Source organism: Sus scrofa, chromosome 9, assembly GCF_000003025.6.
Source record: "Sus scrofa isolate TJ Tabasco breed Duroc chromosome 9, Sscrofa11.1, whole genome shotgun sequence".
Lineage (NCBI taxonomy): Eukaryota > Metazoa > Chordata > Mammalia > Artiodactyla > Suidae > Sus > Sus scrofa.
In genome coordinates, this window is record NC_010451.4 from 110,473,110 (window position 1) to 110,499,558 (window position 26,449).

Genomic DNA, 26,449 nt, shown 5'->3' on the forward strand with positions numbered 1-26,449 from the left:
AAAGGGACATTTACATATCTCCCTTATAGCTGGAACTTCTGAAACTCTACTGTGGAAAATTTTTAACAGCTCTATACTGATATTCATGATGAATTTGACAGATCTCTTTACAGAACTAAGAACTATTTCCAATAAAAAAAATATATCTGTCTGATAAGTGTATCTTTTGGTAAAGTGCCCTTAAATTCATACTCCTAGCCGTCCTGTGTTAAGTTGTGAAGCAGGAGGTCTGATTCCGGGACCTCCCTTTTCTACTTGCCCATGCTCTCTACTTCCCTTTGGCTTTCATGATTTCTTCTTCCCAAGGATGCTAGACCTTACATAATATTTCATTTCAATAAACACGACACACTAGACTAAAACAGTTCTAAAACTCTTTGATTTTCTCAAGGTTTGCTTCCCCTTCCTTCCTTCCTCCTACAAATAGTTATTGAGCACATATAATGTGTTGAGCAGTGGATTAAGCCACACAAACACAGCTGTGAACAACACAGATTAGGGACATTTGGAGTAAGGGCTATTCACTCAGTACTTGGGTATTACACACGCATGAAGTGCTTTTGGGAGAGGATGTGGCTAGAAAGTTTAGGACAGCCAGCACAACTGTTGACCCAGTGTGATTATTAATGTGCCACTTTAAATCTCCTGTTGGTCTTACTTGGATAATAAACTATGCTCAAACTCTGAATGCTGTACCAAGTAAAATAATGCATTAAAAGACAGTGAAGAAAGATTTTTAAACTTTTAGCAGAAAGATGCCATAACTTGAGGTACGTTTTAGAAAGAAAGTTTCTTGCAGCAAAACAACAGATTTAAGGGAAGTGATTCAGAAGGTAATGAGAGCATGTAGGCTGTAATTGCCATAGGGCTGTTGAAAGATAGCCAGCAGTATCGAAGATTATGAGAAAGAATAAAGCAATATGAGGCAGGATGAGGTAGATGGGACTGATTCACATGTTTTTATAATCAACAGGACATGAAGACTAGGTGGGTGGACAGAGTTGAGAAAAAAAGAGAATTAAAAAATGACTTAAACTCACAATTTCTGGGGGAAAAACTGCTGTTAATTTTTGACAATCCCTATTCAGATTATTACTTTTTTTTTTTTTTTGGTACAGCTCAAAATCATCTAGAATGTCATGTTTAAATTCTTAGGTTTTCCAATTAGTCCTTTTTGTCAATCTGCCATTAAAAACTTTCACCTTAATTTTCTAATGTTTAATAGTCACTTTCTTTCCCCCCTGTTATTTTTCCTTATCATTTGGTATCTGGTATATAACGATCACCCTAAGTGATTATTCTGCCTAAATATCTCTTCACTTCTCACCAAATTATGTGTTTTTCATCCCGGATAGTCTAGTCCTAAAACCTTACTTACATCACGTTAAAAAAAAAAAGTGCATTGGGTCTTCATTATCTGTATTATATCCCAGATCACTATCTATGCATGCAAGACCTCCCATAACCCTTACAGGTAACTTTTGGTTTTAGCAACCTGCCAATAGAGAGCAATAGCAAGCTTGCTCTCTTCTCAGATGAATGTGACACAGGAACTTTAATGCATGTTCACGCTTTCTGGGGTTATCTGTATCTGAGGTAGTCTACAGGCTTCTTTCTCAACCTATTAAATGTCTCAGTCAGGGTTAACTATGAAGGCAAAAGTAGTAAGAAACAGGGCTCCCATCAAACAGATCTGAGTTTAAAGCCTGACTCTGCAAAGTCCTATTTAATGTAACATTGGCAAAGATACCTCATCACATTTAGTCTTGTCTGGAGAGTAAAGATCATAGGTATATTACTTAATAGGTGGACTATTATTTTTAATATAATAATCATTATTTAGGTCCCACTGACATTCTTCCTTTTTTTTTTTTTTGTCTTTTTGCTATTTCTTGGGCCGCTCCCGTGGCATATGGAGGTTCCCAGGCTAGGGGTCGAATTGGAGCTGTAGCCACCGGCCTACGCAAGAGCCACAGCAATGCAGGATCCGAGCTGCGTCTGCAACCTACACCACAGCTCACAGCAACGCCGGATCGTTAACCCACTGAGCAAGGGCAGGGACCGAACCCGCAACCTCATGGTTCCTATTCGGATTCATTAACCACTGCGCCAAGACGGGAACTCCCACATTCTTCCTTTTTTAAGGAGACCTTCCCTAATCAATGTGTCCATATTTCTATACAGTGCAGGGCCTCCATCACTCATCTCACCTACTATAATAATTATAGTCAGTTTAGGACTTGATTGACTGTTGTTATTTAAATTCCATATATGAACATTTTATTTCCTAACAAGATTGTGAATTATTTCTGGGGCAGAGTCTAGAAAATGTATTTTTTTTTGCCCACTCTATATTAATCTAACACGGCAAATGTTCAAGTAAAGTTGTCAGAACAAAATGTAAAAGGTACCTACCCTTCATCCAGTTCTGATTTTGATAAACGATTAACTGACTCACCAAGAGAAGTATGTGCATATGAAAGCACGATTGGATGATAGTAGGTATAGGTAACTACTGCATTTCCAAGTAAACATACAGGCATTTTAAAGAGGGCTAGAGACCTATCCTAAGCAATTGACTAGTAATTGATGAGGGAAGTTTAGGTAAGAGAGCAGCTCTTTCTTTTTCTTCAAAGTGTGACAATTATTCTGCTTGTCTTTAACCTATAGCAGGTTTACTAGCTGCTTTTGCCTCATCAACACAAATGGAAAACCAAAACTTTAGTGCAAACTTTATCATGTGTGAAAATCACCTGGAGAGCTTGTTAAGACAGGGATTCCTAGGCCTCACCCCAAAGATTCTGACTCAGTAGAGAATACGAATTCTAACAAGCTCCCAAGTGATGCTGCTGCTGCTGGTCCTGACTGCATTTTGAGAAGCATGACTCTAATCCTGGGGAAAAAAAAGTTAACTCGAGAAAGGTGGATTAATTCTTTATTTATATTTTAATATAAATAGGAAAAACAGGTAATGGAAAGGCAATATGGTACAATTTAAACAAAATAAGGCTAGAATACCACCTCACTTCACTCAAAACAATAAAAATGAAATGGGTTATAAAACTCTAAATAAAAATACATGTTCAAAGAAATATACTTGGATGAACACACAGAAAAATATTTGGAAAGAAATACATCCCAACAGAAAAAGTGCTTATCTTTGAGTAATAAGCTTATGGATGATTTAAAACTTCATCCTTTTCTGTGTTTTCCCTACTACTTTATAACATGCCTAAGTTATGTTATCATTAAAATTACGCTTGCAAAATACGTGTCTAGAATAATGGCACTGAGGTAAAATGGCATGAACAGCTGTAAAACAGTAAAATTGCATTAGTTTTACAATTGAATCAGGAAATAAAGAGACTTTTGTCCAAATCTCCTATTATTTACTACCTGAAAACTCCCCTTAACTTTTAGTTTTCTCAACTGTAAAATGAAGGCAGTAATACCTCCTCTACCAAGTTATTGTGAAGATTAAATTTAATCACACACCTTGTAAATGAAAAAGCATTGAGCATATGGGAATTTTAATGCATAGAAAGAGCTACCTGAAGTGTTTAGCCTGCCTGCCTCAGTTAGTTAACTCTGTACCAAGACAAGTCCTAGTTGGGTTGCACAATTTGTGGCTATCAAGCCCCAAGGAAGTAACAGGGCAGGAAGGGCAAAGGCAGCAGCCATTGAAGAAAGAGAAGAATTTGAGCCATTGTCAATAACTGAGATTCTCTAGCAAACTGCTGGAGAACAGAAAGATAATTGTGCTGATGGCAAAATAAATAGACTCATCAAGTCCACTGATTTATTGGAAAAGTAATTTTTCTCTGTTGCAAATTCTGGTCCTAAGTAAAAGGTCTCATATTATTCTACATACCCTTAAATAGATCTCAGATGTTCAGAAATATTACTATTGAATTTCATAGCATGTAAAAATCCAGAAAGTGACAAATCCTAGTATCTTATTCATTTTTATGAAATATTGCATGTTGTCTTATAACATCATGTTAGGTATAATGGAAAAATGACAAAGTACTATTGTATTAGTTTCATTTGGCTGCTGTGACAAATAATGAGATGCTTAGAGATAAATTCATTACCTTATGGTTCTGGGGGTCAGGATTTTGAAGTACGTTTCACTGAACTAAATTCAAATTCAAAGTGTGGGTAGGGCTGTGTTTCTTTTGAAAACTCTAGGGGAGAATCCTTTTTTTTTTTTTTCCCCTCTAGAATCTACCTGCACTCTTTTGCTATTTCTTCATCTTTGAAGCCAGGTGTGACTGGTGGAGTCTTTCTCACACTCCACTCTGATTCTCTGCTTGCCTTATCTCTATTTTAAGGAGCTCTGATTAGGGTAGGCCCACCCTATCTAGAATATTCTCTTCACAAAAAGGTCCTTAACTTAGTCATGTTCTCTTTGCCTTATAAAGTAACATATTCATAGGTTCTTTGACTTAGGATATAGACACATTTGCTGGGGGGGGGGCTACTCTGCCTATCGCAGCTATATAAAAATAAAAATAATACAGTTGCTCTATTTAAAGAACAGATTTTATTTATTTATTTATTTATTTATTTATTTATTTATTGTCTTTTTGCCTTTTTCTAGGGCCATTCCCGTGGGATAGAGGTTCCAAGGCTAGGGGTCTAATTGGAGCTGTAGCCGCTGGCCTATGCCAGAGCCACAGCAACACCAGATCCAAGCTGCGTCTGCGACCTACACAACAGCTCAGGGCAACGCCAGATCCTTAACCCACTGAGGAAGGCCAGGGATCGGACCTGCAACCTCATGGTTCCTAGTCAGATTCATTAACCACTGCGCCTTGACAGGAACTCCAAAGAAGATATTTTATTAAGCACCTAATATACTCTCAATGTTGTTGGTTAATGAAAGATGCCAACCCATTTGCAGAGAGAAAAGCAAAGCGTTTAAGAGCAAAGATGTGAAACAGGCCTAATGTGCTGGGTAATAAAGCATTTTTTAAGTAATATTTAGGGTAGGACAGAGTATAAAGGAGGAGCTACTCCCAAGGAAAAGGGTAACCCTTAAGAGTATGAATTACTGCAGGAAATGGGAATGGAAATTGGATAGGGGAAAAATAGCAGTGCATTTAGTGAACAGATTTGGGTGACTCTTTAAATCTTTCAGGGTGGTGGTATTTGTAGAAGCCATATTATAAGAAAAGGAACTAGTTGGTGGAATGGGCTGGGTGTGACCACACTTTCATAAGAGTTTGAACCATGAAAGGAAACTATAAAATAAAATGGACAGAGTCAAAGAATTTTTGTTAGGATAAGTGAGATGGATTTACGTTTTTTTATTTATTTTTTAAAATTAAAAAAAGATATTTATGGCCACATCCCAGGCAAAGCATTGAATATAAGCCAGAGCTGCAACCTATGCCAAAGCTGTGGTAATGCCAGATCGTTAATCCACTGAACCAGACTGGGGATTGAATCCACACCTCCACAGAGACCTGAGCCACTGATCAGGTTCTTAACCCACTGGGCCACCACAGTGGGAACTCTGGATTTTTGTTTTTTTTTTTAATTGGGTAATTTCTGATTGTAAAATAATTTATATGCTTTGGATTAACTTTGAAAAAGTAGCAGGTAATAAAAAAGAAAAATAGAACCTCCTGTTTCCCAGAAGTAAATTGGGACAAGGGGGAGCTTGGATTTCATCCTCTTTTGGAAGGCCAGACCCCTCTCCCACTTCCTCTCTAGACCCCTTTCAAGGGCATGAGTCTTTAATGTAAATAGGTAGAATCCAGGCTATGCAATGGTCATTTTATTAGTGGTTGTCAGGGACCTGTCAGTCCCCTCACTCCATGACACTAGAAATGAGCTCTACATTTGACAGTCAATTTTAGGGTCCTGAGACTGTGAAAACAACTTTGCCTGTTAATGTGTCTTCACCAGCACAGACTCGACTGATTTAAAACAAAACAAAGAAAAATACAGTTTCTTATTTGGCAAAGAAAAGGTTTTTCATTATTGTTTTATTTGTATTTTTTGACTGGAAAATTTATTTTTACATATACCTTGGGGAGTTTTTTAAGATCTTTTGTGAGGTATATAGTGTGCCTCTTGCCCACTTATTTCTCAATGGCATTTTTTTATCGACTTAAATTGCCTGTGATATAAATCTGGACTAAAATCTGTGCTCTGTCATATTTGTCTTACTTGTTTTTGGTCTTATCACCTTGATATTTTATGTTATCAACTCTATTTAGAGTTCCTCTTTAAAAATTATTTTTACAGTTCTTAAATGTATAATGTTATCTTCAGTGTATGGCAATAAAAGCTTTGACAACCATGCTAAGGTGTTTGTATTTACTTTGTAACTATAGGATAGAGTTAAAAACAGAGTAGTAACCTTGTTAGTTTGGGCTTAAGAACTATCTCCTAGTAGCTACGAGGACAATAGGTTAGAAAGTTATGAGTTCCTGTCATGGTGCAGCAGAAACGAATCCAACCAGGAACCATGAGGTTGTGGGTTCTGGCCTCACTCAGTGGGCTAAGGATGCAGCATTGCCATGAGCTGGCAGCTACAGCTCCGATTCAACCCCTAGCCTGGAAACCTCCATATGCCGTGAGTGCGGCCCTAAAAAGACAAAAAAAAAAAAAGAAAGTTATGTCGACTAGGAGACAAAGGAAAGAGGACATGGAAAATATGATTAGGACACACATATATTTATATTTAAAACATCAAGGTCCCTGGGAATAGAGGGGGAAGAACAGAGTGGTGATTCTGTGCCAGGGCTTCAATTTTCATATAAACACAGATGATTCAGGAAGGACATTGCTGTGGGTTGAAATGCACCCCCCTAATAGATATTGAAGTTCTCAGCTTCACCTCTGAATATGTCCTTATTTAGAAACAAGGTATTTGAAGGTGATTAAGTTAACATGAGCTCATGAGGGTGGCTGCTAATCCAACTTGACTAGTATCCTTATAAAAAGGGGAAATTTTGACACAGAGTCAGACACCTACAAAGGGAAGACAATATAAAGACACAGCAAGAATGCCAACCACAACTAAAGGACACCCGAGGTTACAGAAGCTGGGAGAGAAGTACAGAACAGATTCTCCCTCTCAGCCTGTAGAAAAACCAGTCCTGTAGATAGCTTAATTTCAGATTTCTAGCCTCAAAACTATGAGGCAATAGATTTCCCTTAAGTCATGCTGTATGAAACTTTGTAACAGTATCTCTAGGAAACTAATACAGACATACAGCTTCCAACTGAATGGCCAAGACCTCTTCTCGCCTCTGTCTCTGAGCTCTTTCAACCTTTTTCTAGGTGATGTGGAGGAGGACTCTCCATAATGTTCCTGTATTTTCATTTTAAGAAAGAATATCTTCCTCATAAAACAGTTCCTTTTGGCCTAGTCTGTGCAAGGTCTTAGGCTGGGTGCCCTGAATAGTACAAAGCTACAGCTCTCTAGAGCTCTGTGATGCTGATGTGCTGAGGAAGTTTCTCATAGCCCCTTTCTATTCCTTGTGCTTTGAGAGAGGCAATTAAACATGTGGCATGCATCTTTCCTGCTACTACCCTCTAAAGCACATGGATGGCTAGCAGCATCATGTGTTAGGTAATTAATAACGAGTCAAAAATGAACACATACATAAAAGTTACCTTTGGAACATCTAAGTAGTCTTTTCCTGATTGCATAGAAAGGAAATGATCACTTCTAATGATTTGATTTAAAATTGTAAAGAAGTATAAAATAACTTTATAATTCACTTACTAGTAAATACTGTAACATAACATTTCAAATGTCAATAGTTTATGGGTGTCCTCACTTTCCTGCTCTCTTATATTGGAGGTGACCCAATACTGACCACATACATGCTATAGGAACCAGGTGCCAAAGATGCCAAAAAAGAAGGACTGGTTTCCTGGACATGCTACCCTTGAATTAATAAAGTCTTTTCATGGAAAACATGGATGTAACGGCAAAAACAAATAGTAGTCCTCAGCTCTTGAAAGGAATCTGGGGCATATTTGGGTTGGTGGAACTCCGAACAGAATGGTTTCTGGGGCTCTCCTTTTTCTGATCAATTTTAATCACTAAACCACCTCTGATCTTAGTCTGTCTTTCAAAAATAAATTTCTCCTTTGGAAAGAGATTTTTCTCATTGGAAATGATGAAACTGACTTCCTGATCTCAATTAGACTCTAGCGCATTTGGTTGGAGAATCTAGTTTTCCTAGAATCTAATTATTCTTGTTAAGGTAACTACTGAGGTTTGTGCATAGCCAAGCTAGAAATCCAGAGAGGTACAGTGGCCTTGAGAGCCTCCCCTGTGAAATCTCCCTAATTCTAGGACCATGCAATTATTTTTAATTAGCACAATGTAAGCTTTACAATACCTAAGTCCTCATTAACATTTGAATATTAACCTGATATGTTCTCTGTCTCTTTGGATTCTTTTTTTCTAAGCTTGAATGAATGCCCTGAGTAAACTACATTATTTTCCTGAGGAACTATTGTCTCATAATTGACACAGAGCAAAGAGTGGTGGGTAGAAAGAGCATGGGTTTAAAAACAGATATTCTGCATGCTAATATTATGCCATGATCTTCCCATGAATGCAATTTCTGTATGAGACGTTATTCATTCTCATCCTCTAATGTGTTCTTTCACCTATCAAAGTCTCAAGGGAAAGGGATAATTTAGAAGAAAAAAAAGAACAGTTTTGATTTTCTGTTAATAAAACAATAGCTTATAACTTGCTTACATGACAAATCCTTCAAAACATTTTTTGAAATCAGAATACAATCTACTGTCTCTGTAGATTGTATTCTGATTCTGCTTTCTGCTTGATCCATTCCAGGTTCCTCCATTCTGCATTGGCTCTGATGCCCTACTTTTAAGAAAACAACTGTTCATACCTTTGCAATACTAGTCACAAAACTTTGTACGAATCTTTGTCTCGATATCGTCATGACTGCCATATTCCTAGGTGATGTCAACACCCATTCTTGTTACTCTTTGAATTTTACTTCATGGAACACCAAATTGTTTTTTCATGACTCAATCTGGACAAGCTCTACTAGTATTTTCTTCATTATTACTTTTAGGTTATAGAAGACAGTTGAGAAGGGGAAAACAAACAAACAAACAAACAAAACCCTACAACAACAAGCAGGCATACTACAAACTCATGCTTCCTTATTTTAATAGGTCTCCACAAGGGATCTCAGCAACCTTGTTAATGACTTAATTAGCTCCAAAGAGATTGCCTATGTTGTCTTTTGCTCCATTTACTTAATCCCCTATTTTCATTCTAACCTTCTCACTCTCATTTTTATTGTTTCAATAATGAGACTAAGATGTTGACTCAAGATGTGTTAGTGCCTATATTCTCTTCCTTCAGTATAACTGCACTAAATGGGTCCTTTTCCCTTTTCCATTCTAATTAATCAATTTATTTATTAATAGCTACTAATATAGTACTAAATCTAGTGCTATTCCTTGTACTAGAAATTTTAAAAATGAATGAATCATAGATCCTGGCTGAGAGAAAATGTGTTATATAGGGGGCAGAGATGTTGAGAGATAAAGTATTGCATAATTTTCTGATATAAATATGATATGAACAAAGTACCCAGACACTTTAGATAAGGGATTGGATAACTTGGTTTAGGACAGTTGCAACAGTTTCCTTTGTGAAGTCACTTTAAGCTGAATCTTAAAGGATGAGTAGGAGTTTTCCAGGAAAAGGGGAAAACCCTTCTTTCCTGCTCCCACCCAATGCCATATTCCCTGGAGTCCTCAGATAATTTAAGAGGACATTTTTCTTGATTTTCCTTATCTGTTTCTCCCCCTCCCCCAACAGCTTTATCTCCTATGTCTGATAATCTGCACTATCTAATCTACCTCCTATAACTTGGGTGATGAGAAAATAAAACAAAGGAAAATATGCATGTTGTTCTCCAGTCCTGTTCACAGGGGAACTTCTCCTTCATCTTAACATTCTCAAGTCAGAACTTCACCTCAATTTCAAGAGTGCCACTGATGTGCACACTGAATTTATGAAGTTCTCATGGTCTGTGATTTAAGTAGACTTGGTCATTGTTGGCCATGCCCTCATTGAAACTCATTCTTCTTAAAGTTTCTGTGCCCTTACACTTGTCTGCCTGCTTTTACCCTTCTGACCACTCCTTTCCTGTGTCCTGCACTTCCATTTTTCTTCTCCTAGTCTATAGAGACAGATATTCTCCGAGGGCTTGTAATCAATGCTCTGTCTCTGTCATCTGCATAGAAGGATTAGAAGGATTAATTAACTTGTCCAAGATTGTTCACCTAGAAAAAGGCAGAGGCAGAATTGGAAGATGGGAATTCTGGCTACAGAATCCCTAAATTATGCTGAATAGTTTATACAAATCTCATCTTGGAAAAAGTGATATTTTGTTTTTATTGTTGAAGGACAGCTTGGAGAAAAGTGAGGGGGTGTGTTTCACTGAGGAAATGTCTCTTGAAGGAAGAGCAGCTTTTCCTTATTTATATCTTGCATATGTATTGAGAAAAGAAAAATGGAGTGAGGAAATTCCGCAATTTTAAAAAAATTTTTTAACAGTTATTTCCCCAATACAATTTTTTTTCTACTGTACAACATGGTGACCCAGTTACACATACATGTACACATTCTATTTTTGCACATTATCATGCTTCATAAGTGACTAGACATAGTTCCCAGTGCTACATAGCAGGATCTCACTGCCAATCCCTTCCAAAGGCAATAGTTTGTATCTACTAACCCCAAGTTCCCAACCACCCCACTCCCTCTGCAATTGTTTTTAGGTAAACAAAACTTTAACAAAAAAAATCAAATCTGGCTCTGATTAGACAGTGCTAATTCCTTTGCAAACTTCAGTCATTTTGAGTAAAGCTGTCCTGATAACTCAAATAATAAAAGATAACTATATTTTATATTACTTTACAGCTTAAAAATATTTTACTATAAAAAAATGTTTTACTACAGTTTATCTAATTTAATGAAAGAGGCAATATGACTGATTTTAAATGCCAAATAAAGCCATTTGGATTTGATGGAAAATAAAACCATTAAAAAATGAGTATGAAAATGTGAAAATGAAGTAGGCTGTTCCCATAGCAAAAAGGGTTGTGTTTACAATATTACATAACCTAAACCAAATCCTGATGAAATGCACCCCCGACAAGTAAAGGCAACAAGAAGGAGTGATAGAGAGGGAAGACATTTAGATTAAAAGTTAGAGTACTTATTTTGAGTTTTGGTTCTGTAACTTATAGTCCATATGGCTTGAATTGTTTATCACTTAACTCTTCTGAGTATGAATTTTCTTATTTAAGAAATGAGGAATTTGATGGGATGATAACAAGTTTCATTTTGGCCAAGCCCTCTACAATCTTAATACTTTATGGTTTGTCTTTTAAAAGGCAAGAAAAAGCTGAATATCTATTCTAAGGATCTATTATTATACCTTGTCTATTATATAGGCACTGGTGTAGCGATTAAAACATGCCAGAGTTGTTCTCTCAAAGCTAAAAATAAAATTTAAATACAGATAATCTCTTAGACAACAGAGAACATCCATCAATGGATATAAGTCTAGATTGTTTTGGTAAGACTGAAACGGCAATGGAACATTAGCATTAACTTCAGATTTAGGATAAAGGACTTCCCTGACAATGACTTTCTCCAACGTTTTTTACAATGTGAGGATTATATACATGGAGGCTGTTTTAGAACAGGACAGGTCCAAAAGCATCTGACAATTACAATGATTAAGTGTAATTTACAAAACTTCCTATTGCTTGAACTTCTGTCAAAGTCATCTCAGTGGCACTAACTTCAAAACAAGCCACTTCAGTAGAGATCAAGTGGTCAATAATGTCAGGTTTCCTGCACGCAGCTGAGAAGTAGGGAAGTAATATTTTTAAATATTTCAGAGTTATCTGCTGCTAATCTAGGCACACTGAAACTACAGCATCAAGCTATTCACACTGCAGTGGAAGCTTTTGTGGCCTTTACTCTGAGTTTACTGATCCTATTTATAACAGAGGGAAAAAGGGGGGAAATATGTATTATTGCCAAGTATTTAGTAGACCATGATAATGGTGTACCTGCGCTATTAGGAGAAAGTTATACTTTGTTTTCTCATTTGAGAAGATAAGGAAACCTATTACACCTTTATACATTAATTTATCTTAATGCACATAAAAAACCATGTCATATTTTTCTTGTATTCCAATCTAGCAGCAAAGTGCCTGACACACCTAAATTAATGAATAAAAGCCCACTGAATATTAAGTCCTTTGGAAAATATTTTTATCAAGAATATCTAATTGGCCAGTATTTCCAGATACCTTAGTGAATTCCTACAGCACTGTAGTGTGTACTAAGTATACACTTTTTTTTTTTTTCTGAAGTTTCTTCACTTATGCCTTGTTAACTCATCTGCTACTTAATACCTTTTGTGGTTATTGGGGTAGAGGGTCATTTCAGAATATGCTTACTCAGTTCTCTCCTTGACTGATTCTGTTCTTCCTTTAGGGCCATTGACAAAAAAAGAGACTCACTGCTCTGAGCGCAAATTCCATTCCCCACAAAAAGCCCTCCTTTTCCTTCAGTTCAGTTTGTGACTTCCACTCATGCCCAGCTCTTTCAAAAAGAAAACCCATATGAAGAATAACTATCAAAAGCCAAGTCATATTCATTCATCAGAAGTTCAGTCCATGATCAATATAATTGATTTTTCAAGGCATTTATTTTGTTAAGAGTGGAAGAAAAAGAAGTTATATTTTTCTAGGATTGGTAGTACTTCATTTCTTTTCTTTTTTTTTTTTTTTTTGTCTTTTGTCTTTTTAGGTCTGCACCCATGGCATATGGAGTTTCCCAGGCTAGGGGTCTAATCAGAACTATTGCCACCGGCCTATGCCAGAGCCACAGCAACGCCAGATCCAAGCCGAATCTGTGACCTACATCACAGCTCATAGCAATGCCGGTTCCTTAACCCACTGATAGAGGCCGTGGATCGAACCTGCAACCTCATGGTTCCTAGTCGGATTCGTTTCCGCTGTGCCACGATGGGAACTCCTTCATTTCTTATTATATGATAAAACTTCCAAATCCTTCTACAAAAATTGTTCTTTTTCAGAGACAATTTCCATGAAAGAAAAAGGCAACTTAATGATTGACACTCTAGAAATGGTACATTGCTTTATATATAACACATGTGCACAAAGAATTGAAATGTAATATAAGTGTTGCTTAAATGTACACTACTGATAAGAAATGGGGAAATAAAAGAAAGAAGTGGGGTGGATAATTAGTTCTTGTATGCAAAGTATGTATGGCTGTATCAGACACATGTTGGTTACAATTCCATATTCACTTGGTTGATCTCTTTTTCCAGCCACAGCTGAGGTGATAGTTTATAGACATCAACCAGCAGAGATGTCCAATGAGCCAATGACCATGGGAACCATTGGTCTCATCATATACCTAAATAACAGGATCCATCTATACTTGCAGCAAATGCCTGTGACCTTATTACCTTGGGCTCCTCACACCAGTGGACCTTCAAGGAAAGAAAGGAGTTCCTATACAGCAGAGGTAATTGATCTTGATTATGATGAGGCGTTAGGGCTGCTGCTCCATATTCAAGGCAGGGAGGCATATGTTTAGAACTTTGGGGATTGACTGCAACATCTGTTGGTGATTCTATGCTCAATGTTAACAGTGAATGAGCAACTGCAGCATCCAGGTATGGTCCAGAGCAAGGTAATTAAGGACCTAGACCTCTAGGTCACCACATCAAAGAAGCAACCAGTTAAAACACTGGCTGAGGATGAGGTAAAGCAAGGTATGAATAATACTGCTGTGGTTTAACCTGTCATCCCACAGGTTTTTCTTTTTTTTTTTTTTAATTGAGTCCTTGCAGAACTTGCTAGCAAGCACCTTGCACATGACTTTATGACAGACTGGACTCAATGGAAGACATGAGCAAGTTTTAGTTTAGATTGTATCAGATACCTCTTGTGAATCACTTTCTATTCTCTTGGCCTCATTTCTTTTCTTTTTTTTTTTTTTTTTGTCTTTTGTCTTTTTTTTTGTTGTTGTTGTTGCTATTTCTTGGGCTGCTCCTGCGGCATATGGAGGTTCCCAGGCTAGGGGTTGAATTGGAGCTGTAGCCACCGGCCTATGCCAGAGCCACAGCAACGCGGGATCCGAGCCGCGTCTGCAACCTACACCACAGCTCACGGCAACGCCGGATCATTAACCCACTGAGCAAGGGCAGGGACCGAACCCGCAACCTCATGGTTCCTAGTCGGATTCGTTAACCACTGCGCCACGACGGGAACTCCCTTGGCCTCATTTCTTTTTCTAGCCAGTGTGTAGTAACTAATTCTCTGAGGCTTTGACCACATATTCACAGATACTTTTGCCAGAATCCTCTTGCTTCTTGCCCTGAGGATTCATTGGTGCTGCAGAGCAGGATATGCATAGAAACACACTTGGCACTCATGCATACATACCCTAAAGTGTGGTAAATTCAGTGGGTTTGGAGCCATCCTTGACCAAAGAAGAATGAGAATCAATTTCACTGTTTTGTACCTCAGGGTTGAAAACTCTGCCATGTGTTTCATGAGGTGTCTTAAAACCACTATGGAACTGAGCACCAGTCTCATATAGCTGGGGTTAACTTCAAGGTGCATGTTTATCTTGGCTTTCCCTCTTTTTCCTGTGCCCTGGCTTCATTTCAGGATTTATATTGACAAAGGGTTTAATTGCAAGAAAGACTTTGTCTCAGATCTTTGTTTTAAGGGGAACCCAGGGGTAACAATATACAAACGTGCAGTTTACATTTTTTAATCTCTGTAAGGGGCATTAAAATAATTTAAAAACATGGTTTTAGTTTAGGGTTGTCATTCTATGTCCATCTTCCCAGAAGATCAACTTCTATGTGTGTCACACTCTGACTTAAGGTAGGCACTTGATAAATCAGTTTTTAAGAAGTACATGAATGAATAATATAAATCATTATTAGGCAGCATGCAACTTAATTTGGTTCCAGTAAGGTTAACTCCGTTTTCCCCCTTTCTTTCTGATCTTTACCACACCAACACGATCATTTGCATACAAACATTCAATCACACGTGGTGGTAGAATTCATGTCCCCATTGAATCATTCTTCCTTCCATCCACGATCTTGGACAGTGACACCCCCACCCCCACCCCACTGATTCTGGGTCTGCTCTTGTGACTTGCTTTGGTTAAAGAGCAAATGAGATATAAATATACAAGTGATATAAGCTTAGGCTTGCAAAGTTGTTGGTCTTTGGGGCTTCTCCTTTCTTGCTCTTGAGAACACTTCTGCTACATGTGGAGAAACCTGAGCTAGCAAGCTGGAGGCACATGGCCCAGCTGAGAGAAGGATCAACCATCACACTCATGAGTGAGGCCATGATAAGCCATTTAGCCCTGGGTGAGCTGCCATTTGACTGCCCCTGCATGAATTACCCTGGGGGAGACCAGTCAACGAATGACCAGCAGACCCTGTCCCAGATTACCCATTAGAATCATGGACAGATAAAACTGGTGTTGTTTGAAGCCACTAAATTTTAGGAAGTTTAGTCAGGCTCCACAAACCTCCCTAAACTGACACAGAAAACTTACCATTTTGACATGTTTCATTGGTTCTGATTATTTTACTAAAATTCGACTGTACTATGTACAACAAATTTATTCCACTATTGCCTGTCATAGGTCTTCACTTTGTTTCCAGTTTTTGCTACTACCTCCATGGTACAGTAAATATCACTGAAGTTTACCTGACTCCCAGCAGACCCATTTCTGGGTGAAGGGTTGGGGTCGAGGTTACAAAGTATAAAAGGCATAGTGCTTAGGGCCCACGAGAGTTTTAAGGATCTAGGACATATTTTAATCTTAATTTCTTTTGAAATTAGAAGCAAAACTGAATAGGATAATGATGAATCCAACTTGGGTTATATTCATCTTTATATCAACTTGGCTGTAAGGGGTGTGTGTGTGTGGTGTGTTTAGTGCATAAGAATGCCCACAGAAGCAAACGTTCCTAGGACCCATGAAAATTATACTGTAGCCCTGGAAAGGGGGCTTGCATTGTTTTATTTGATTAGATATTTCCAGATTGCTTCCTGAAAGCCTGTAACACTTTCCATTTTTATCAGAAAGAGATGAGAGTACCCTTTTAGCTTATTTCCACCAATGGTGGGTATTATCACTCCTAATTTTTTGCTATTCTGATGGACATGAAGTGATAGCTCATTGTTACTTAATTACTTTTCCTCTTACTACTAGGGAAGTTGAGGTTTCTTCCTTTCTCCTGTGAGTTTACTGGCTGTGTAGATGTGCTCTTCTGTATACTGCTGACCCATCAGTCTTGGCATGGTTTCTGTTTATATGAACTGTTTGTATCTGTCATAATTGTTGTTAACATTATTTGCCAAATGATTACTTGTATAATGACATTATATATAATACATGTAACACACACAAATTTTGGATTTTGTGTCATCAATTGTCTGCCTCCATTAAGATGTCACCCTAAAGCCTGTACATGCAATCTTCTAATTTTCCTTCTAGGATTGTTAAAATTAAAAAAACAATTTTTTTGGCCACCCCACAGCATAAAGCTCCCAGGCCAGGGATCAGATCTGAGCCAGAGTCACGACCTAAGCCACAGCTGTGGTAATATGGGATCCTTAACCCATTGTGCCAGGTTGGGGATTGAACCTGCATCTCAGTGCTCCCAAGATGCCTTTGGGAGCTCCCCTTGTGGCTCGGCAGTTAATGAACCTGACTAGGATCCATGAGGATGAGGGTTTGATCCCTGGCCTTGCTCAGTGGGTTAAGGATCTGGTATTGCTGTGGCTGTGGTGTAGGCCGGCAGCTCAAGCTCCAATTCGACCCCTGGCCCCTAGCCCAGGAACTTCCATATGCCCTGGGTGTGGCCCTAACAAGCAAAAAAATAGCCAAGATGACTTTGATTCCATTACACCACAACAGGAACGTCTTCTAGGATTTGTAACGTTTTATTTTTTAAGTGTAAGACTTTAACCCATCTAGAATAAATATACCATGGCATGAGGAACATTTAGAAATTATTTTTGTTTTAAACAATCCATTTCACATTTAAACTTTAAATAAATAATAGATATATAATTGTTGTATTTGCTATTGTAAAAAAGCAGACGGGCATGGTGGGCTGAACACAGCATGGGAAGAGGGGAGGATGTGTAGCATCCCTGGAGTTATTTTCTACTATAAAAGAGGAAATTGAGTTAAAGCATATATTTTTGAACTGGGTCCCATGGAAAACTCCGGCTCAGGGTGGTTTTTTGGAGACTTACATAAATAAGAGGGGGCTATTCCCCAAGAAATGCAAGTTTAAAACTTCATAAAAGTCCTGTCAATTACTAGGCTATGTTATGTATCAAGATTTTGCCTATGATGTAATTTCAGGGAGGAAAATATTTTGGGAAAAACACTTAATCTACAGGTCCTTTATTATTATTATATGACTTCAGAAAGGAAGAAAAAGAAGGTAAAAGCAGGGAAAGAAAGAAAGTAGGGAAAAACTTCCATATTAATCTTCATAATAATGGCAGGAGGGGAGTTCCCTTGGGCTCAGCAGGTTATGGATCCAGCATTGTCACTGCAGCAGCTGGGGTCACTGCTGTGGTGTGGGTTCAATCCCTGGCCTGGGACATTCCGCCTGCTGTGGGTGTGCCCCCCCCACCAAATGGTATGAGGTAGGTCATTATACTCAGAGGCAGATCTAGATTTTTCTGGGTCTTGAAGGTAATACAATTTGGAGGCTGCTGTTAAGAAAAAAGAATATTCGAGGAAAGTTTTGTCCAGATATATGCCCAAGAGTGGGATTGCTGGGTCATATGGTAGTTCTACGTATAGTTTTCTAAGGCACCTCCTTACTGTTTTCCACAGCAGTTGTACCAGTTTACATTCCCACCAACAGGGCTACTCACAATAGCCAAGACACGGAAACAACCTAAATGTCCATTGACAGATGATTGGATTAACAAGATGTGGTGTATATATGCACAATGGAATACTACTCAACCATAACAAAGAACAAAATAATGCCATTTGCAGCACCAGGGATGGAACTAGAGACTCTCACACGAAGTGAAATAAGTCAGAAAGAGAAAGACAAATACCATATGACATCACTTATATCTGGAATCTAATATATGGCACAAATGAACATTTCCACAGAAAAGAAAATCATGGACATGGAGAACAGGCTTGTGGTTGGCAAGGGGGAGGTGGAGGGAGTGGGATGGATTGGGAATTTGGGGTTAATAGATGCAAAGTATTGCCTTTGGAATGGATAAGCAATGAGATTCTGCTGTATATCACTGGGAACTATAACTAGTCACTTATGATGGAACATGATAATGTGAGAAAAAAGAATGTATACATGCATGTGTCACTGGGTCACCTTGCTGTACAGTAGAAAACTGACAGAACAGTGTAAACCAGCTATAATGGAAAAAATAAAAAAATCATTATAAAAAAGAATATTCAAATGCAAAAGAAAAGGGGTGGAAATAGGCAGTGGAAGTGGAAATGTGCTTGTAAATCATTCCTAGACCAGGATACCAATAACTTCACCATACACAGAAATGATTTCAGACCACATAAATACAGTCACCAACCCAGTTCCTGTATCCCTAACTCTATTTCCACTCATCCACACTGCAAAAATGCTCTAGGCTGCTCCAAAGCTCTATGGCATGCAATGGGGGAAAGCTGGTGTGAAAGGAGACAGAGGTTTCAGCTCATTTCAGTTGCAATGTCTTTGTACATTTTCCATAAGCATATGACTAGGTGACCGTACTCTACACAAGTGAGGTATTTGAGTTCTACCAGCTTCAGAATGAATTCCCACTGACTATCCCCAGTTTATAAGTGAAGAAACTAAGTTCAGAAGGATTTAGTAATTTACCAAAGTCACATGGCTTATCAATAAGTGGACACTTGGGCTCCACAGGTGTTCTGCTTTCTCAAGTTATGTTAAGTCTGCTGTCCAGTATAGACTTGTACAGTTCTATCTGCTTTGGGGGTACTATTTATCTTTGAATAGTTCTTGCTGAACAAGTTCTCTGTTAAAAAAAGATATCTATCTTCTTTACATGATGAAGTGTGTGGTAGGTGGGGAAGAACTCTTAAATGATAAAGGAGAGTTTAGATAATTACACTATTACAATCTTGGGCTGTGGCCATTGTGCCAGGGGATTCTAATTAGACAGCACTTCTGTGGTAAAGCCGTTTTTTAAAACGACGTCTGTGGCAAAAAATACTTGATCGTCATTTTTTCACCCTTAGGATTTCTAAGTACGTGTGGACCTGAGCTACATGAAACCCTGAAAAAGCTTCATGAGGAGAGGCTGTGCTGTTGGTTCTCCATCACAGGCAAGTTCATTATCTGGACACAAACTGTATTATTCTGCTTGATCTTTCTATTACCCAATCAGTTGCCAGATGATTTCATCTAAATCGCTAGTGATTAAGTGAAATTCCCTATATACAGCATCTAGCATTGTTCCATTTCTTTTCCCATGGTGAACACAGAAAGCCCAAGCTCATTTTAATTCTTATACACCATACAAGAAGGAGAGAAAATATTCTTTTAAAAAATTCTATGCATTCCAAGAGCAAATAGAAATATACTGAGTGTAACCAACGTTTTGAATAATTCATGCTCTGCTCACCTTACCTTACCTCATGCACAATTGGAAATTGGCCATATTGATTTCTTGCCCAATATACAATGAAACCTCATTTATCTGACATCATTTGGGAATGAGCTGTTCATAGAACCATAGAATTTTAGTGTTTGAAAAGAGCTGAGTCATATAATCTATCTCCTTCATTGTAAATAATTATAATAATTATAACAACAATGGCCATTTGAGCTCTTATGATAAATCATATTCTCTGCTGAGTGCTTTGAAGCCATCTATTTTTCATAGTTAGCCTATGAAGTAGGTAGTGTTCTTTTCATTTTATAAATAAAGGAAACTGAGGCCAGAGAGATTAAATGAAGGCTACATAACTTAAAAGTAAGGAAGCCGGGATTGTATTTGAGCCCACGTCCCTGGTTTTTAGCTATGATACCCGCTCTAAGAATCAAAGATGCCATATGTCTTATTCAAAGTCACTCACTTATTTGGTGTCGATAACTAGACCAGAACTTGGGCCTCTTGACTATCTATTATCACATTCCCTTCATATCATACAAACTTTAACATAACTGCATCTTTAATATAAATGAACTAATAAACTATTCTCCTTCCTTTAAGCACTAATATACAATTTATTTAAAATATTTGCAGTGAAAATAATTCTAAAAGTTATTGCACAGTTTTCTGCCTCCTTAATCACACTACATTAAATATAAGTGCCATCTCTTGCTGACTCAAGTTTTATAATTACCTACATCAATCATTGGATTATGTTGTAACAATATGATAGTCCCACTAAATGATACCAGAAAACTTTGCTTCACTGAATTGCTGATTTCCTTTTTATAAACTATGACTCCTTACTATACTATTTCTTGGAATGTCCTACTGCTGTTGTATAATTTCAAACTATACTTCTTGTCCAGACATACAGAAATAAAATTATTCTTTATATGTTATAGTTTGGGCAACAACAGAGACAATGTTTACATTGGGAGTTTGAAAAATGAAACAAAACAAATCTGACCTCCATGGGGCCTCTTTCTTTAGGGAGTATTAAGCTGCTTTCTGCAGGATAAAGTGGAGGTAGCCAGGAGAAGCCAGGGAGAGGGCTGTAAAAGCCAAGAAATAGGTGCGGAAAGACTCAGAGGCCAGAGTATGATGCTCTGGGAAGGCAGTGGGGTCCTGGAAGGCCTTAAGAGTAACCAGAGCCCAGAGTTCAAGACAAGCAAGTGGGAGGTGAGATTGAGTCAATCAGGGACTAGATTTTGAAAAAATGGGTGCTTTAACTCAAGGACTTTGACAGTGTCTGAAGGAGTTTAAAGGAGCAGGACGAGATGATCAAGTTACATTAAGAATTCCCTCTGGCTACAAAAGGAAGACTGGACATGAAGATCAATTATAAAGCCAAACATGGCTTTGAAATATGATCCTCTCAGTAGATACCAGTCTCCTCATTACTGTGATGAGAAGGGAGAAACAATCCCCAAAGCTGCTCTCACTCTAAAACTTTAAAATCCTGTGATTCTGTGGCCTCTGATTATTTCCTAAGACATGGTCAATGAAATGCAAAGAAATAAAGTTTTTGACTTGATTGCATGATTTTCGTCTCTACCTAATTGCAGCTGAAGGTTGATAGGTCACTAGATTGGAATCATAAAACAGGAATAGTTGTCTTTTAAGGCTGTTTTGACATTGACTTACTTTCCTAGTCTGTACAAACATAGAGATTTCTGATGACTGGGGTAAAAAAGCCCAGGTCAGTGTTCCACAGTCTTAACTCATTTAATCATCCAATATTATTCTGAGATTATCCTAGTAGCTTCTCAAAAGGCTGCTAGTTAATGGGCAGTGTCATTGTTAATCCTGGCCTCTGACCCCAGAACAGTTGGACTCTTAGCTGGCTTCCCTATTGATGTGCTTTGTAAGCTTGAGTATATCACAACCTACAGAAGCTCAGTTCCTTTCGCTATAGAAGGAGAGGTGGTGGTGGTAATATCATCTCACCTAGAGTTTTGCAAGTTGTGAATATTTAGTGTTTTGTACTTATTGTACAAAAGATTATTATTTAAGCTATTATCTTCCTGAGGACCATGACTCGCAAATGAAAAAGCTGTGAAAAGCACTAAAGATAGATGAGAACTTACCTTACATTTTTGTACATCTATCTGTCTATATGTTATGTATATATATGTGTGTGCGTGTATGTATTTCCTTTGAAGTAATTAAAGAACATATCGGCTTATCAATTCAGATCTAATTTACAATCATTCTTAAATCAGAAGATCCATCCTACATAATCTAAATCCAATATTAAGTCAAAAGTTGACATCATTCAACTTCTGTATAAGCAGTTCTATTAGAGAGAGCTCACTGTCTTGGAAGGAAACAGTGTAGTTTTAAAGAGTTCTAATTGTCCAAAGTTCTTATGCTGAGCTGACATTGGATTCCTACATTATCACAGATCCTAATTCTTCCATTTGCTTATCCAGAAAAAGCCAAATACTCCTTTCTCATATACAGGCTATTTTTAATTTAGTTGCACAATTCTTTGAAATTAGGTTAAGATTTAATCCTCATTAAAACACAAGGAGTTCTTAAATGCTTTGACTATCAGTTACCTGTAAGCAGGACTAACTCTAAGAAAACTCACGTTGTACCTCTCGGTTACCTCCTATTGGTCCCTAATGCCGCTCCAGGGCACTCCTCCATAGTTGGTATAATTTTGCTCTAAAACAATTCTTTCCTGCTTTCCAGATTAACACCCCTACCCCCAATAAATCTCTAATTAGCTTTTAGTAATTCTTTAGTATTTGTCACAGAGATAAGAGATCTGATAAGTTAATTCACTGTATGAACAGCCCCAGACAACTTTTCTTGGATACTTTTGAAAAGGCTGTGTTTTGAAGCAAAAATACTCTTGCATGGTACTAGCAGATTTTAGGATTTTGGGGCATACAGATGAAAAGGAATATTTAAAGGCCAGTGGCTTTCTAACTACCCCCAAAGCATACTACTAAGGCCTAAAACAAGGACCTAATTGTTAGAGGTGCAACACTTTTTTTTAAAAGACTCCAGGCAGATAATTTTGGAAGACGGGAGGAAGCTTGGGGGAGATTACCACTAAGATAAAGAAAACAGCTCAACGAGCAATCTGTTTTGGCTATGATCAATTCACCAACTGAAAAGGAAGAGAGCTATTTACCACTGAGGACAATTAAGGAAAGAAAAAATACATTCCCTCCATTAAATATAAAGACTTTGGTTGATGAAACTAGTGAAAAAGAGTTAAAATATCGGGGAAAAAACTCACTCGTTTAGTTGAGGACAACAGAATTTTTTTTATTCTATTTTTCCCTGAAAACATAAAAATATAGATTTCTTTACGAAAATTTCAAAGATAGAGAGGTAATTTCTTTTCTAACGACTTATTAAGCAGGGCTGCTCTCACCACGGCAGACAGTTGGGAAGAGTCTGAAAAAGATATGCCCCTCACATAATTGTTGGCAAGAGGAATTTTCATTGGTCAACAACCACATTTTATCTCTTCATTCCTAATTTATCGCTTGACCTTTAGGTTTCCTTTACTTCAATTTTCTTATGCTGATCATTTTTCAGTCTCTTTTGTCTTAGATTTGACTTTCATCATATTGAGGAGTGTCTGTTAAAGGTCTTATGGGGCTTGTGTAAATATTTGTCCAGAAAATCAGAATCAAGGAATACTCACTAACTTGCTTTCCTGGGAGCTTTATGGAGGTCTTTGAGTGAACTTCTGGAAATTTATATCAAAAGAAGTGATGAAAGAAATTTAAAAAAATCCATTCAAGAAATCTGCTGTTAACATTTAGTATGTGCTACATGCAGTGACAGGTATGACAAGAAAAAGAAAATAAATTTTCAAAATAGTCCTTCCTGTCAGTTCACTTTACATAGTATCCACTTGCAGAATTAAGTGAATTAATTAATGAAATTAATGTACTCCTAAGTCAGCCCCAAACTAAGTGACATGGATCTTTGGACAACTGGAAAACTGAAAAAAGTGTAAGGGTGCATAGGTTTCTGTGAAAATGTTTAGGTTTTAATGTTATTTATTTGTTTCTTGGCCTCATCACAGCATATGGGGTTTCCAGGCCAGGGATCAGATATAAGCTACAGTTTTGACCTATGCCACAGCTGCCACAACACCTGATCTTTTAACTGACTATGCTAGGTAGGAGATAGAACCTTCATTCTGGTGCTGCAGATGCCCCTGCTCCTGTTGCACCACAGTGGGAACTCCTAATTTTCATTTTTAAGTGAATAAAAATCCCACTCAATCTTAGATCACTACCCTCTAATTAATAGTACTTGGATTGAGTTTATACTGGGGACTTCTTTAGGGCAAAGCTATAGTTAGTAACTGTTATAGATTCATTTAAAAAGTGAAAGAGGTGGAGTTCCCATTCTGGTACAGTGGTTAACGAATCTGACCAGCATCCATGAGAATGCAGATTCGATCCCTAGCCTTGCTCAGTGGGTTAAGGATCTGGTGTTGCCAGGAGCTGTGGTCACAGATGCAGCTCAGATCCTGCATTGCCATTGCTGTGGTAGGTCGACAGCTTTAGCTCCAATTTGACTCCTACCCTGGGAAACTCCATATGTTGCAAGTGCAGCCCTAAAAAGAAAAAAAAAAATGACAGAGGTAATCTTCACACCTAAGAAAGGTCACATTAATTATGACATTTTCTGGAGAACCTGTTGGATAATAGTATCATGTTACATGAGAATAGATGCTCTGGTGAAACATCATGTGTCACAATTAATTAATATTGATCATTTGAAATTAATTAGATTTGTCATTGGTTTATACTTAATCTTAAAATGTGTTTTATTTTATGATTTTATAAGAGCTATAAGCATACTTATTCATATATGCAAATGTATATAAAATATAAATACACATATATGTAATAATAATATGTGCATATATATTTAAATTTACTTCTTTGAAAAATACTAGTAGATAGTGTGAATGTCTGAGGCCACCTATTAGAAAGGCAACAAGTGTGTTTTGCACATGGCACTCAAGACTGAACTAGAAGACCTACATATTTCTTCCAAGTTTGGCGGTCTATGTTCTAAAGTGTGTGCTGTGAAAGGTCAGAGAAGGGAGCTCTCAGTGAGGGCTGCACTTCTAATGAAAAAAGCCATGCAGGAAACTGGTTGGATCATGTTAGATGGCTGGATTTAGAAAGCTGAAGAGAAGAGGGAAGCGTGTGCAATCTTGGATGTGTGGACAGAGACCTGACATAAATGGGACTTTGGAAGAGACGGTGTGGTGGGAGGGGAGGCCTCATCTCTAGCATCAGGTTACAGGCAGCTGGAGGCTGTACTCGAGGTCCAGGAGGGAGCAGCAGGCTGGATGAGCCACTGCAGGTCTTGAAGGAAAGTGACTGGATCAGGCAGAAGTTGGAACTCTGGCCTAGTGTCAGAGAAGGAGATACATTAGAGACAAAGTGAAGTCAGAAAGCACAGTCCTGTGGGAAACCTCAAGGACAGGAGTCAGGGAGTAGCCATCCTGTTCAGTTTTCTTCCCAGCATAGGTAGGATTCTATTTGTTTATTTTGTTTTTCTCCAGCTAGAAATAGATCCATGAGGGCAGGGACCTTATTTATATTTACTCACTACTGCATCCCCAGCACCCTGAGCATGACAGCTGCTCAATAAATACTTGTTGAATGAGTAAATAAATGAAAATATATATATGAATTTATGCTGATGAAGAATAAATTGGAAAGAAATGTCAAAGAAGGCATTTAGTTTTAAAATACTGGAAAAATAAACATGAGATTTTAGTCTAATTTTGTAGACTTGGTAAAATGTAGTAATTTAAAAAGTTATCTTAGATAGAGCCCAGTCTCTCCCTGATTGAGGCTAAAATCTAAATGCTCAGATTTTGAGAGGTCTGTTCCTATTTCTACTGTGAGGAGTGTGTGTGGACCTCTCCTTCCTCTTCCTATCTGGTTATACCCTCCTGTAGGTGAAATGCCACATGCAAGTCTACTGGGACTGTCTCTTTATGTACTAAATGGGAAGATAAAAGAATTTAGAAATCCTTCTTTTCTGAGCAAGGCCTGTGTTTAAGCATATTACAGCACACTTCTGGAGACTGGGAAAGCCTACTTCTGCTTTTGAATGTTATTAACTTGTTCTTTCTAACTGCATTCTTTTGTTTCTAAGTCCTCCTCTCCTCCCCACCCCCCACCCCCAAAGGGATGCTTTGGGATAACTCAGGAGAGAGTCCTACAGAGAGACACAAAAGACCAAAGCACATTAAGCTATTTCAAAAAAATTTTACCACCACTACTATGCTCATAAATTTCAGGGCAGAATAAACCCTTTACTCATCCCCAAGTGAGACCCCTCAAGATACTGAATAGTAATTTTATGGCAGTTATCTTGGCTTTGAGGAATTTTTCATGTTTTCTTCCCTTTAGAAATGGTAGAATATCAAAACTGGAGGAAATCTTAGACTTCCAGATAATCCTGTCCAGCTCCCCATTTTACAGGTGAGGAAATGAAAATCTTAAGCTGGGAGCTGTGGCATGCAGAAGGCCGGCCAGCACTTGAGACTGAAGTTCAGGCTTCCAACAGTATTTTCCAGTAATAATTACTTTTCCACAGTGACTTTTAATTTCTACTTTTTATCTAGTTGGTCTTAACACAGCTT

General features: G+C 37.9%; 1 protein-coding gene across 1 annotated transcript in view; it reads right to left on the bottom strand.

The window, feature by feature from the left end:
* The window catches only part of CNTNAP2 (contactin associated protein-like 2), a 2,040,635-nt gene that overhangs the window by 732,600 nt on the left and 1,281,586 nt on the right, over positions 1-26,449 (bottom strand).